The 12,936-nt window shown below is 43.3% G+C and overlaps 1 long non-coding RNA gene across 1 annotated transcript; it reads left to right on the top strand.

Moving 5' to 3' along the window:
• The first annotated feature begins 6,660 nt into the window (after positions 1-6,660).
• LOC143729412 (uncharacterized) lies at positions 6,661-8,346 on the top strand. Its single transcript, XR_013199999.1, has 2 exons — positions 6,661-6,848; positions 6,976-8,346. It is a non-coding gene; the product is annotated as an uncharacterized LOC143729412 (long non-coding RNA).
• Positions 8,347-12,936: the final 4,590 nt, after the last annotated feature.

Below are 12,936 nucleotides of genomic sequence, written 5' to 3'. Positions count from 1 at the left end.
TTTATTTAGGTTCAGTAATTTCACTTTAATGGCAACTAAATTACCTCGTTGCCATTAAAAGTGAAATTACTGAACCTACATAGGAGCCTGGGCCCGTATTCATAAAGAATCTTAGTGCAAAGAGTAGCTCCTAGTGACAAAATTCTATAATTCTTAGAAATGTGCGTGTTTACTCTTAAAATTAAAGAAAAAATCCTAGTAAAGAAAAAAGTAATTCAGAAAGCATCTTAACCCTTAAAAGAGGTCTTAAGGTCAAAATTGTTAGGAGCACAGACGAGGACTTTTAAGAGGCTTAAGAGTTTCTTTAGCAGAGGAGAAAATGGCAGAAAGACGAAGAGGGAGAAGAAATGTGTTGCAGACAATAGATGACAGTGAGTTAATAAGACACTATAGATTAGATCGTGCATGGAACATGTTTGTGGCCGATTTTATTACAGACACAATAACATCTCCGACACAGCGCAGGAATGGTGTAGATCCAGAAATTAAATCACTACTGTACATTAAGATATTTGGCAGCTGGGAAAATGCCTCAACGCAGCAGTGATGATTTGGGTCTGTCACAAACTTCTGTAAGCAGAGTGATCACAAACAATTACAGCACTTTCAGAACCTCTTATTGTGTCGCAGTTCGTTTTGTTTACACTGGACATTCCCACCTTGCAGGCTCAAAAAAATGCATTTATGAATATAGCAGGCTTCCGCACACGCAGGGGGAATGAACCGTAAATAATTTATTATTAACCGCTATAAGCTCCCACGTCTGCTTCTGTGCTGTGACACCCGGCCTGAATTTTCCTTTAAGGATGGCCTTGTGTTCATCCACTAACTGGGCTCACAGTAAACACTGTTCCTCTGTCCAGTTGAGCTTTCTTGTCCTTCTTGTTTTTTTATTCCATGTTTGCTACATTAAAACCAACATTCAAACCACCACTTAAATAGACAGTGGAACAATTTTTATCATTCTAATCCAATCAAATGCCTTATAGGAAATTAACAGTATGGTAAATAAAAAAAGGATTTATATACACATATATAATGTGTGTGTGTGTGTGTGTGTGTGTGTGTGTGTGTGTGTGTGTGTGTGTGTGTGTGTGTGTGTGTGTGTGTGTGTGTGTGTGTGTGTGTGTGTGTGTGTGTGTGTGTGTGTGTATGAGAATGGTCAAATAAGAAAAATTACGCATGTAATTTCAAAGTGAAGGCTTAGAATAGACCCTATACTTAAAATCACTCTTTTTTTCCTTCTTGGACAACCAACCAATCAGTCTTCAAAAGATTGTGTCATACATAGCAACGGGGTCAACCCCGCCTCCTCACTAAGATAAAAGTTTTTGTCTTTTCCTTACTCAGAGTTGCTCTCAGATCATTCCCGAATCACTCTTAAGCTAAGAGCGTAAAACTCCTACGTAAAAGATTTTAAGCTAAATTAAGAGTTTTCTGAGAGGATTATTAGAATCTTTATGAATACGGGCCCTGATAAATAAATAAAAAAGCTAATTTAAAAAAGAAATGTCAGATGGACTTGCATTTAAAGTCTTTGATCACATGCATTTAAGTTTATCACTGAACTGCAGTTATTGTATAGCCTAGGCCTACTTCATTATAATGCAAATCTACAGTTGTACTGCAGTTATACTTCACTATTCTGCAGTTGTACTTTTTGTACTGCAGTTTTACTGCTGTTGAACTTCAATGTACTGCAGTTATAATGTATCTATAATTCGTTATACTGCAAATCTACAGTTGTACTTCATTGTACTGCAGTTATACTGCTTTGAACTGCAGTTCCCTTTCGAACGGTCACTTCGTATTGCGTAGCTATACGCAGTGGGGAAACTCCTTTTCCTCGATTTACTGAAGCCTTTATGTAAAGCGCATTTGCAGCTGCTCAGCTAGAACATGAGCGTCTGGCTCGCTCATAGGCTGCGCTGCGGCAACTGCACATCCAATGGCGCTCGCCAAGGGGGCGTGACCTCAGTCTATAATAGTCCCCGAATTCGCCATTATAGCATATTTTACTCCTTCAGCGACAAACTTCACGTCTCTGACCATTTATTGAGCCTTCGCCGTCGAACAAGCCTTCAGCCTGAGCGAGCTACAGTTCAGCAGACTACACATCTCAACCGTGTTTCTCCTGACGCCGTCTCTCCTGTGGCTATCCGGCGATATCCTTTTCAATATCTGTTTATTATGTGTTTATATCTGTATCAGCGTTGTTCCATATGCCTCGTGTTAAGCGAGGCCTACGAACACGCGAGCTGCATTTCATGCCTGGGACTCTACCACGCAGAGAATGCACTCTCTGTCGGCGGATGTGCAGCCTGCGCGTGCATGCCTATCTCCGTGCTGCGAACTCGGCTAACGTTAGCTCTCTCTCGAGACGGCGGCGCCGCGTCACCCGCGCTTCCTTCTCCGGCCCTACTTCAGCCGAGGAAGAAGAAGTGCCGCAGCCAACGGCATCCAGAGAGCACGGACGTTTGTGAATGCACGCCGGCCACGTCCCCGCGTGCTTCACTCACTCCAGCTCAGTCATCTCCGGTCCCGTTCGAGGGAGATCAGCACCCCCCCCCCCCCCCTCCTCCCACGGGGCGGGCCTCGTCTCCTTCGGCGGACCCAGCGAGGCAGGACTAACTCCGACACTGAAATGCTTCAGATCCTAACACAGGCCGTCCCGGACATCGAGCTCGAGCGGAACTAACCGTGCTAGCTGGCGCCGACCAGCAAGGCCGGCGAAACAGGCCTCTCAGCCCCGCCCTGCGGGTGATGCCGAACGCTTCCCGCCAAAGCCGTCCTAGCACGCAAAGGAAAGAGAGGGCGCGTGTCCCGCGCTAGCCGGACCACCCTCAAAGAAGCCAGCAAAACTTCCCACAGCCCCCTGTTCAGTTCAGGCGGCTGGGGATTTTATTATTGTAAACAGGCCCGCAGCAGTGAGCGCATCTTTGCAAACAAACGCCGTTTTCACGGCGACCCAAATAAAGCACACGAGCACAACACATGGGTTCACGGTCCCCCTTCACTAGGCGGCCCCTCCCCTGTTGTAACACTGACTTCCCCACACGCAAATGCTTGTGCAGTCAGTCCAACATTCAATGTGTGAACAAATCACAATATATGGGTCCACGGTCCCCCTTCACTAGGGGGCCCCTCCCCTGTTTTAACACTGACTTCCCCACACGCAAATGCTTTTGCAGTCAGTCCAACATTCAATGTGTGCACAAATCACAATATATGGGTTCACGGTCCCCCTTCACTAGACGGCCCCTCCCCTGTTGTAACACTGACTTCCCCACACGCAAATGCTTGTACAGTCAGTCCAACACTCAATGTGTGCAAAAATCACAATATAAGGGCATCAGGTCCCCCTATGTTAGGCGGCCCGTCCCAATCAGTGTGTCAAGCCCTAGCCACACAGGTTATAGCCTGGCAAGCTATCCCCGATGTGTCGAGTTGGGTTATGAACACTATAAAGCGAGGCTACTCACTCCAATTTGCTCGCAGACCCCCAAAGTTTCAGGCGGATCTCGAGACTTCGGTGAGAAGCAATGTGGGTCACATGCTTTGCACCGATGTACAGAATTCATTAGCAAAAGGGGCGATAGAATTAGTCCCCCCCTGTGCTAAAACATACGGGTTTTTACAGCCGCTATTTTCTAATTCCGAAAAATGACGGCGGCCTCAGACCCACTCTATCTGAGACATTTGAACAAAGCTCTCATGAGACGGCCGTTCAAAATGTTAGCTATCAGTTTCACAAGCACAACACATGGGTTCACGGTCCCCCTTTATCAGGCGGCCCCTCCCCCGTTGTAACACTGACTTCCCCACACGCAAATGCTTGTACAGTCAGTCCAATACTCAAAGTGTGCACCAATCACAATATATGGGTTCACGGTCCCCCTTCACTAGGCAGCCCCTCCCCTGTTGTAACACTGACTTCCCCACACGCTTGTGCAGTCAGTCCAACATTCAATGTGTGCACAAATCACAATATATGGGTTCACGGTCCCCCTTCACTAGGCGGCCCCTCCCCCGTTGTAACACTGACTTCCCAACACGCAAATGCTTGTACAGTCAGTCCAATACTCAATGTGTGCACAAATCACAATATAAGGGTATCAGGTCCCCCTACGTTAGGCGACCAGCCTCAATCAGTGTGTCAAGCCCTAACCACACGGGTTCTAGCCTGGCAAGCTATCCCCGATGTGTCGAGTTGGGTCATAAACACTATAAAGCGAGGTTACTCGCTCCAATTCGCTCGCAGACCCCCGAAAATTTCAGGCGGTTCTCGAGACTTCGGTGAGAAGCAGCGTGGGTCACGTGCTTCGCACCGAAGTACAAAATCTATTAGCAAAAGGGTCGATAGAATTAGTCCCCCCCGCGCTAAAAAATATGGGTTTTACAGCCGCTATTTTCTGATTCCGAAAAAAGACGGCGGTCTCAGACCCGTTCTAGATTTGAGACATTTGAACAAAGCTCTCATGATACAGCCGTTCAAATTGTTAACTATAAAACATATCCTCGCGCAAGTGCGCCCGGGGTATTGGTTTGTCACAATGGATCTGAAAGATGCTTACTTTCACATTCAAATAAATCCACGTCACAGGCCATTCTTGAGATTTGCCTTCGAGGGCCGGGCTTATCAATACACCGTTCTGCCGTTCGGTCTATCGTTGGCACCCCGTACATTCACGAAGTGTGTGGATGCAGCGCTTTCTCCTCTGAGATTTCAGGGAGTGCGCGTGTTAAATTATCTTGACGACAGGCTGGTGCGGGCACAGTCGAGAATCGAGCTATTAGCTCACAGGGATTTGATTCTCGGCCATCTAAAATGCCTGGGTTTCCCAATCAATGTTTCAAAAAGCAAACTAACCCCCAGCCAGAGCATGATCTTTCTGGGCACAGTTTTAGACTCGAGCTATGACAGCGCGACTCACACAGAGCGCGGGCTCTCGGTGCGAGCGCTTGCAGGCACTTTCAGATTGCGCGAACGCGCGCCACTGAAGAAATTTCAGAAACTGCTTGGTCTCATGGCAGCAGCATCGCCAGTACTCCGCATGGGATTACTGCGCATGCGCCCGATGCAGCATTGGCTGAAACGCCGTGTGCCAACTCATGCATGGCAGTCAGGCAGCTTGCGCGTTATGGTGAATCACGGTTGTTTAAGAACCCTGATTCCCTGACGGGCTCAGAACTGGCACCACGAGGGGGTGACAATGGAAACAATTTCCAGGAGGAAAGTGGTTCTTACAGTTGCGTCCAACCTGGATTAGGGAGCGCTGCACGAGGGCATGCCTGCATCCGGCCTCTGGTCGAGCACGGAGCAGAGCTTACATATCAACTGTCTGGAGATGAAAGCAGTTGGGTTGGCCCTGAAGGCATTTCTGTCGAACCTCAGAGGTCACCACGTCTTAGTCCGCACAGACAATACGTCAGTGGTGGCCTACATGAATCGCCAGGGGGGAATCAGGTCAGGGAACCTGCATGCGATGGCGAGAGACCTCCTCTATATGGGCACAAACCAACCTGAGCTCTCTGAGAGCAGCGCATATCCCGGGCGTCCAGAATGTGGGCGCGGATATGCTTTCACAGGGCAACACTCCCCTCGGCGAGTGGTCCCTGAACCCACAGACGGTCAGTCTAATATGGAAGGTGTTTGGCGAGGCCGAAATCGACCTTTTCGCCTCGAGAATCAACACCCACTGCAAATTGTTCTTCTCGAAGAACAGGGACGCGCTGGCCCATGTCTGGCCCAATCGTCCCCTTTATGCCTTTCCCCCCCGTCTCGATGATTCCACAAGTCATCAAATGGGTCAGAGAGGGGGGGGGGCAGTCCTTCTGGTGGCCCCTCTCTGGAAAACCAGACCGTGGTTCCCGGAACTGGTTCAGTTATCGGACACAATCCCATGGCCTGTCCCACTGAGGAAAGACCTCCTCACACAAGCGAACGGGACATTTTGGCATCCGAGACCCGATTTATGGGCCCTCCATGTTTGGCCCCTCAACGGGTACCCAAGGACCTTCCTGAGAAGGTTTTAAGCACTATATCTGAAGCCAGGGCCCCGTCGACTCGGCGCCTGTATGCTTCAAAATGGTCAGGTTTTTCCAGCTGGTGCTCGAAAAATCAGGCTGACCCAGAGTCATGTGTGATATCTGTGGACCTGACGGTGTCTGGTCTATTTATACATATGTATAATTGCAAGGGAACGTTTCCCTTAGTTTAGACTCAAGACGAGCTTGGAAGACAACAGCAACGCACAGCTCGTGTTCTCAATAAAGAAACCATCTTAAGATACAAACCCGAGTCTCCTGGTCTTCGCTTCTGAGTTTTCAAACACTTTAGAAGAAAAAGTTCACAACACTGTTTTCCAAAGATGGCTCTTGCCTATATACACGAAGTGTACTGTCTTAATAAAGTATCTTCTTATTATTTATTTATTTATTTATCCTTTATTTTACCAGGACAGTCCCATTGAGATAAAAATCTCTTCTTCCAGGGAGTCCTGGCCAAAATGGCAGCACAAAAAGTTTCACGTATACAATACAAACATAAAACTCAAAATCTTACTCATAAAATGCCAACAAAAGTTACTTTACAAAACATGCACACGTTTCCTTTAAATTGGTCGATAAGAGATTTTAAAAAGGGCTATAGAGATTTTTGCCTATCCCCTGTACCTGCAAGAAAAGCTGGCCAGTAGGCAAATCAGTTTTTTGGTATGGATGTGACCTGCAAATATTGGCCCTACCTCCAAAGAGTTGACAAAAGCTGTCCAGAGCTCCAGCACCTTCTTAACATGAAGCCATTCCTTTCGGTATTTGATGCCAAAGCCCATGATTTTAAATGCGAAGTAAGGAAATGTTGGTATGTGATAGAATCGCATTATCTAAACTGATTATGCAAACATCTGTTTTTTGTTTTTTTAATACTTTTTTGGCTTCTTTCTTCTTCATTCTCTGGGTATATCTGCAAACCAGGGATCATCTAATACATTCTTTAAGATGTGAAGTTGCCACCCCATAAGCTGCTGAAGGTTCTGATGAAGCTGGCAACGAATCTGCAGACATTCTGTGAATGTTTTCAGAAGAGAGCTGATTAATCACGTTTGACCTTTCTGTAGTTCACGTAAGATGAAGGTTACCATGAAATAGAAAGCATGTGTTGCTGTTACTATGACATGAACATTCATTACCAGTCCCCTGTGTTTTACACTTTGCTCATTCGTCATCAAGGTTTGACATTTATCATTTTACTGTCACTTTATGTGTCCGAGCTTTATATGTTTTTCAAGCAATGTTATTATCCACTTCATTCTTGTTATCGATCTTACCTCTGGACAGGTGTACTTCTTCCCCAGACGGATCTGTTATTTGATCGATGAGATAATTCAGTACGTATATAAAAGCATCAGTGGGTGGAGTCAGCTCCTGTCCGGGTGTTTGTGGACACTTCTGCGAATGCTCTCGGTCATTGAACATTGGCTTGGTTTCAAGCGCATCAGTGGCTGCAATGGCTGGAATCAACCAGGGATTAACTAATATGTACTCTAAGTTGTAACGTAGCCACCGCTCAAGCTGCAGAAGGTTCTGATGAATCTGCCGACGTTCTGTGAAAGTTTTCAGAAGATGGCGGATTACACATAGAACACACAGCAACAACGTGTTAACATACAGCATGAGACTGAACGCACATCCAGTGGTAGGTGATACACGGGGTATATTCACCTCTTTAGTAAAAGTAGCATATATGTTTTCATTAACATAACTGTAGCAGCAGGGGCTTGTTGCTACATTGAATTGTCTCTAGAACTAGGGGTGTAGAAATCACAGTTTACTCTAGACTACAGCACTGCATGATAACTGGAGACTCACGGTCAGTTGTCTCGGCTGGAGTCGGCTCTTGTCCGGGTGTTTGTTGGCGCTCCTGCGAAGGTTCTCGGTTAGGCACACAAGGACACACTTTACTTATAAGGGTCTGGAAGCCACGCTTTAAAACTTTTCCTGCTGTCCGGAGACGAGAACGGCCTTTCATCCCTTCTGTGTGTTTTCGTGAAAGAAAAGAATATTGATTATGTAGTCCATTTATAGGTTTTTCCATATTGTCTTATATATTCCCTTCTTGTCTGTTTTCTGAAGTCTGTGTGCGCCCTCTACAAGACGAACCATAGGATAAAGCCACAGCTGTCTAATGAGCTGGCGAGGTTTGCTGGGAGCACACGGTCTTTAGACCTTCAACATTTTTGGTGCTGATTTAATTTACATTTTGAATTGTTTTGTACTTTAATTACAACGTTATGTTACATCAGTTTATTTTTTTTTTTTCAAAATTAATAAACGAGCTGTGATTAACTTCATTTTCCTGGACTTTATGAAGATATCAAGGAATCAACAAAGAGGTGTCTAAAATTTCCCCAGTGAACCCAAGAAGTGACATTAAATGGAGTAAAGGCAACTACAGATAAGAAACATCTTTTTATCAGCACAGATTGGGGATGGGTGATATATTATCGTTTGCGATATACAGATAAAAATGCTCCTCATGATAAGAATTAGTCTTCCCGCTAGGGCTGTGAACCTTTGGGTACTAGACAGCGAATCGATTCGATTCACGATTCATAGGTTTTCGATTCAATTCAAGAACGATTTTTGCAAATTCAGAAAGATTCAATTCATGGCAATTCACATTAAAATTCGATGCGATTCGATTAATTCGATTCGATTCTTCATTTTTTATATGCATTCATAGGATTATTTAAATGCTTCCCCCAATGGGTTAGGGTGTGAATTACACAGCGGCCTTCGGGGGGTCAGAGAGTGACAAAAAAAATCAACGACATTTTGTCTACTGTTAATGTTAGTGCATGTTAGTTTTTAATGATTCTATTATTATAAAAAATATTTCCAAAGCCTATAAATTAGCATTTTTAGAAATGTATATAGGCCAAGATTTAAAAAGGCTTTAAAAGTATTATTAGTTCATCATGCTAGGGCTGGGCGATACGGAGCAAAAAATATATCTCGATATATTTTGCTATATCTCGATATACGATATATATCTCGATATCTTTACAGGAAAAATAACCCAACAAAAACTAATGCAAAAACAAATACCACAGTCTTTTTTTTTATTGGAGTGCAAAGAGGTAGGCAGTTCATGTAGTCCAAAGTGCTTCTGCGACATTTAAAAAAAAAAATCCCTGTATACAAAAATAATAATTGTATACAAATTAATTGCTGTATACAAAAATAATTGCCACCTGTCCCGTTTTACCGGGATTGTCATCCTTTTTAATAACATGTGCCGGGAAATGTATCGTTTTCGAAAGGCTGTGTGAATGTTCAAACCATGGTTCAAACCGTGTAGCGTGCGCACGGCAGATAGGGAGAGAGCACCGTGTAGCGCGCGCACGCCAGAGAGGGACAGAGAGCGAGAGACCTTGCGTGTGTTTGCTAGTGTGCGTGTGTGCCTCAAGAAGTGCATGTAAGACAGCATTTAAGACGATCTTTTTAGACGAGTTCTGTAGCCTCCGGGCTAGTTGCGGGCGCCGCCATGTTGAATGAGACAACACGCGAGGGGAGGGGGAACAAAAGCAAGGAGGCGGGGGCGAGCACAGCGCAAAGAAGACAAAGCGGCGAAATCAGAATTAAATATAAACAATATATCGATATATACGATATGTCAAAATCCATATCGTGTTTAAAAAATATCTCGATATATTTTAAATATCGAGATATCGCCCACCCCTACATTCTATTTTGTAGGATAGTGTTAATAGATACACAACCTTAAAGTGTTCCTGGTACATTAAAGGGGTGGTAAAACACGATTTCACTTTTCTAACTTTAGCTAGTGTTTTATGTTGCTGTTTGAGCATAAAAAACATCTGCAAAGTTACAGCGCTCAAAGTTCAAAGCAAAGGGAGATATTTGCTTTTAAAGAAATCAATTTCTAAGGACTACAGCAAACGGCCGGTAGGGACTACATGATATTCCTCCAGGGTTGCTGACATCACTAACCCCGATATTTACATAAACCCCTCCTCCGAGAATATTAAATAAGGGGGGCGAGGCCATTTTATATTGCTTTGGAATAGGCTGGAGTGTTGTTGCCGCAGTGCCGTCGAAACGCTGTTATTTTCATCTGGATTGCAGGTCCACTTTGTTCAGCCTTCCTAGGGTCAGGGGAGTTAGGGATCAATGGTTAAAATTTATTTTTAACTTGGTCCCTCATAATTATTACCCAGATCTCGCTCTCTGTGCTGCACATTTTACGGAGGAAAGCTTCCACAATCTTGGCGATCGTGTTCAATGCAGGATTCGCTCAAGCTTGTCCTGAAAGATGGAGCAGTTCCAACTTTTAGAACAGAAGCTGTTGTTTACGGGCCACAACCTGTAAGTATGATTTATTTTTCGTCGATGTGTTATCCTGTAATAGTTCGTATTGTTAATTGTACGTTCCGTTGTAGCAAGGAAGTAAACAAATGACAACGCTGTTTGGCTCTGCAAACCAGTTTGTTAAAAGCTCATTCATACTTAACGTTATCCGACAATAACCTAACGTTACAAACTGTTTTTTTTTTTATCTCAACAGCGAACTTGGAATTAGTGTAAATTATTCTTTGATTAGAGCTTTGATGTATTGTTTATCTATATGCTTGTTTATCTACAGGCATGCTAAACATGGTTCTGTGTTTGATTTGGCTACTGTAACGTTAATAAAGCCAATGTTTAGTGTTCATTTTGGGTTAATAGTTCTGGCGACAGATATTTGGCTACAATCGTTCTAAAAATACAAAAGTAACGGTGCCATACAGTCCATAACGATCACTAGGTCAGGTCAGGAAGCAGACAAACTGGCTAAACCGACCGTCTGCCAGCGGCCTCGCGTCACCAAGGTCAGATAAATCCCATCACATAGAGGCTCTTTCACCTAGATATCATCATATAGAGACTGTGTCTGTTCCCCGAATTTGGAAATCCAAAAAACGTCCAAACCGATCTAAGGTTAAAAATGTAATTGATATTCAACAAATAAAAAATAGATATAATACAGATGAGCAAACGATAAAGCTTGGGTTGCTGAATATTCGATCCCTAACTTCAAAAGCACTCATAGTTAATGATATGATTTCAGATTATAACCTAGATGTGCTGTGTATGACAGAAACCTGGCTAAAACCAGACGATTACATTACTTTAAATGAGTCCACCCCTCATGATTACTGTTATAAACATGAACCTCGCCTGAAAGGCAAAGGGGGAGGTGTTGCTGTAATTTATAGTAATATTTTCAAAACCACTAAAAAATCTAGTTTAAAATATATTTCTTTTGAAGTGTTGGTGCTTAATGTAAAAATATATAATGTAAACGATAAATCAAGTTTGAGAATTCTGCTGGCAACTGTCTACAGGCCACCAGGGCACCATAAAGATTTTATCAAAGAATTTGCTGACTTTCTATCAGAATTAGTATTGACTGCAGATAAAGTCCTAATTGTTGGTGATTTTAATATACATGTAGATAATGGAAAAGATGCAATGGGATTGGCATTTAAAGACATTCTTAACTCTATTGGAGTTAGACAACACGTATCAGGACCTACTCATTGTCGTAATCATACTCTAGATCTAATATTATCACATGGAATCAATGTTGATGCTGTTGAAATTCTGCAGCAGAGCGACGACATCTCAGATCATTATCTAGTCTCATGTAAATTACATTTAGCCAAGGCTGCAAAGCCAACTCCGTGTTAAAAGTATGTTAGACCTATCACTTCTGCCACTAAAGATTGCTTTATCAATAATCTTCCTAATCAGTTTCATCGTCTCAGCATCCCAGATAGCTTAGAAGAACTTGATATTGCAACAGAAACTTTTAACTCTCTCCTTTCCAGCACTTTAGATACAGTTGCTCCGTTGCGCTTAAAGAAGATTAAAGAAAATAGTCCAACACCGTAGTACAACGAGCACACCCGGGCCCTTAAGAGAGCAGCCAGAAAAATGGAGCGCAACTAGTAGAAAACAAAACTAGAGGTATTTCGGATTTCATGGAAGGAGAGCTCGATTGCTTACAGAGAGGCTTTAAAAGCTGCTAGATCTGCTTATTTTTCAACCCTATTAAAAGAAAATAAACATAATCCAAGGTATTTATTTGAAAAAGTGGCTACACTAACGAAAAAGAAAGCTTCAAGCCCAGAAGTTTCCAAGAAACACAGCAGTAATGACTTTATGAACTTCTTCACTTATAAGATTGATAATATTAGGGACAAAATTATAACTACGCAACCGTCTACTACAGCATTACATCAGGGAGTGCATTATAGTCTCCCCGAGGTAAAATTTGATTCATTTGTTGCCATAAGAGAGGAAGAATTTTGCAAACTCATTAATTCATCTAAATCGCCAACATGTATATTAGACCCTATACCGACTAAACTACTGAAAGAGATGCTTCCAGAAGTCATCGATCCTCTTCTTAACATCATTAATTCATCTTTGTCTCTAGGATACGTACCTAAAACCTTTAAGCTGGCTATGATTAAACCGCTTGTTAAAAAAACGCAACTTGATCCTACAGAATTAGTCAATTACAGGCCGATCTCAAATCTACCTTTTCTGTCAAAGATACTAGAAAAGGCAGTATCCTCACAACTGTGTTCCTTTCTTAAAAGAAATGGTATCTGCGAGGATTTCCAGTCAGGATTTAGACCGCACCATAGCACTGAGTGTCACGGATCACAGAGGAATCAGACAAGATGGTAAGTTATCAGTGTTTATTTTGCAGAAGGATTGCGGTCGGAGATAACAGGTGAGAAGAAGTAACATAGAAAGTTCAATGAAGCTTAGCTGTGGTTTTAAGTCTCTCTCTTTCTTTCCCTCTCTTGCAGGTGGCGTGGCGATGGCTGGTACGGATGGGTTGATCCAAGATGAGTGAAG

The sequence above is a fragment of the Siphateles boraxobius genome, unplaced genomic scaffold (assembly GCF_051911475.1).
Source record: "Siphateles boraxobius isolate OS27281-9 unplaced genomic scaffold, OSU_SipBor_1 8, whole genome shotgun sequence".
NCBI lineage: Eukaryota > Metazoa > Chordata > Actinopteri > Cypriniformes > Leuciscidae > Siphateles > Siphateles boraxobius.
The sequence above is the reverse complement of the archived record's forward strand: the minus strand, read 5'-3'. Positions and strand labels throughout refer to the sequence as shown.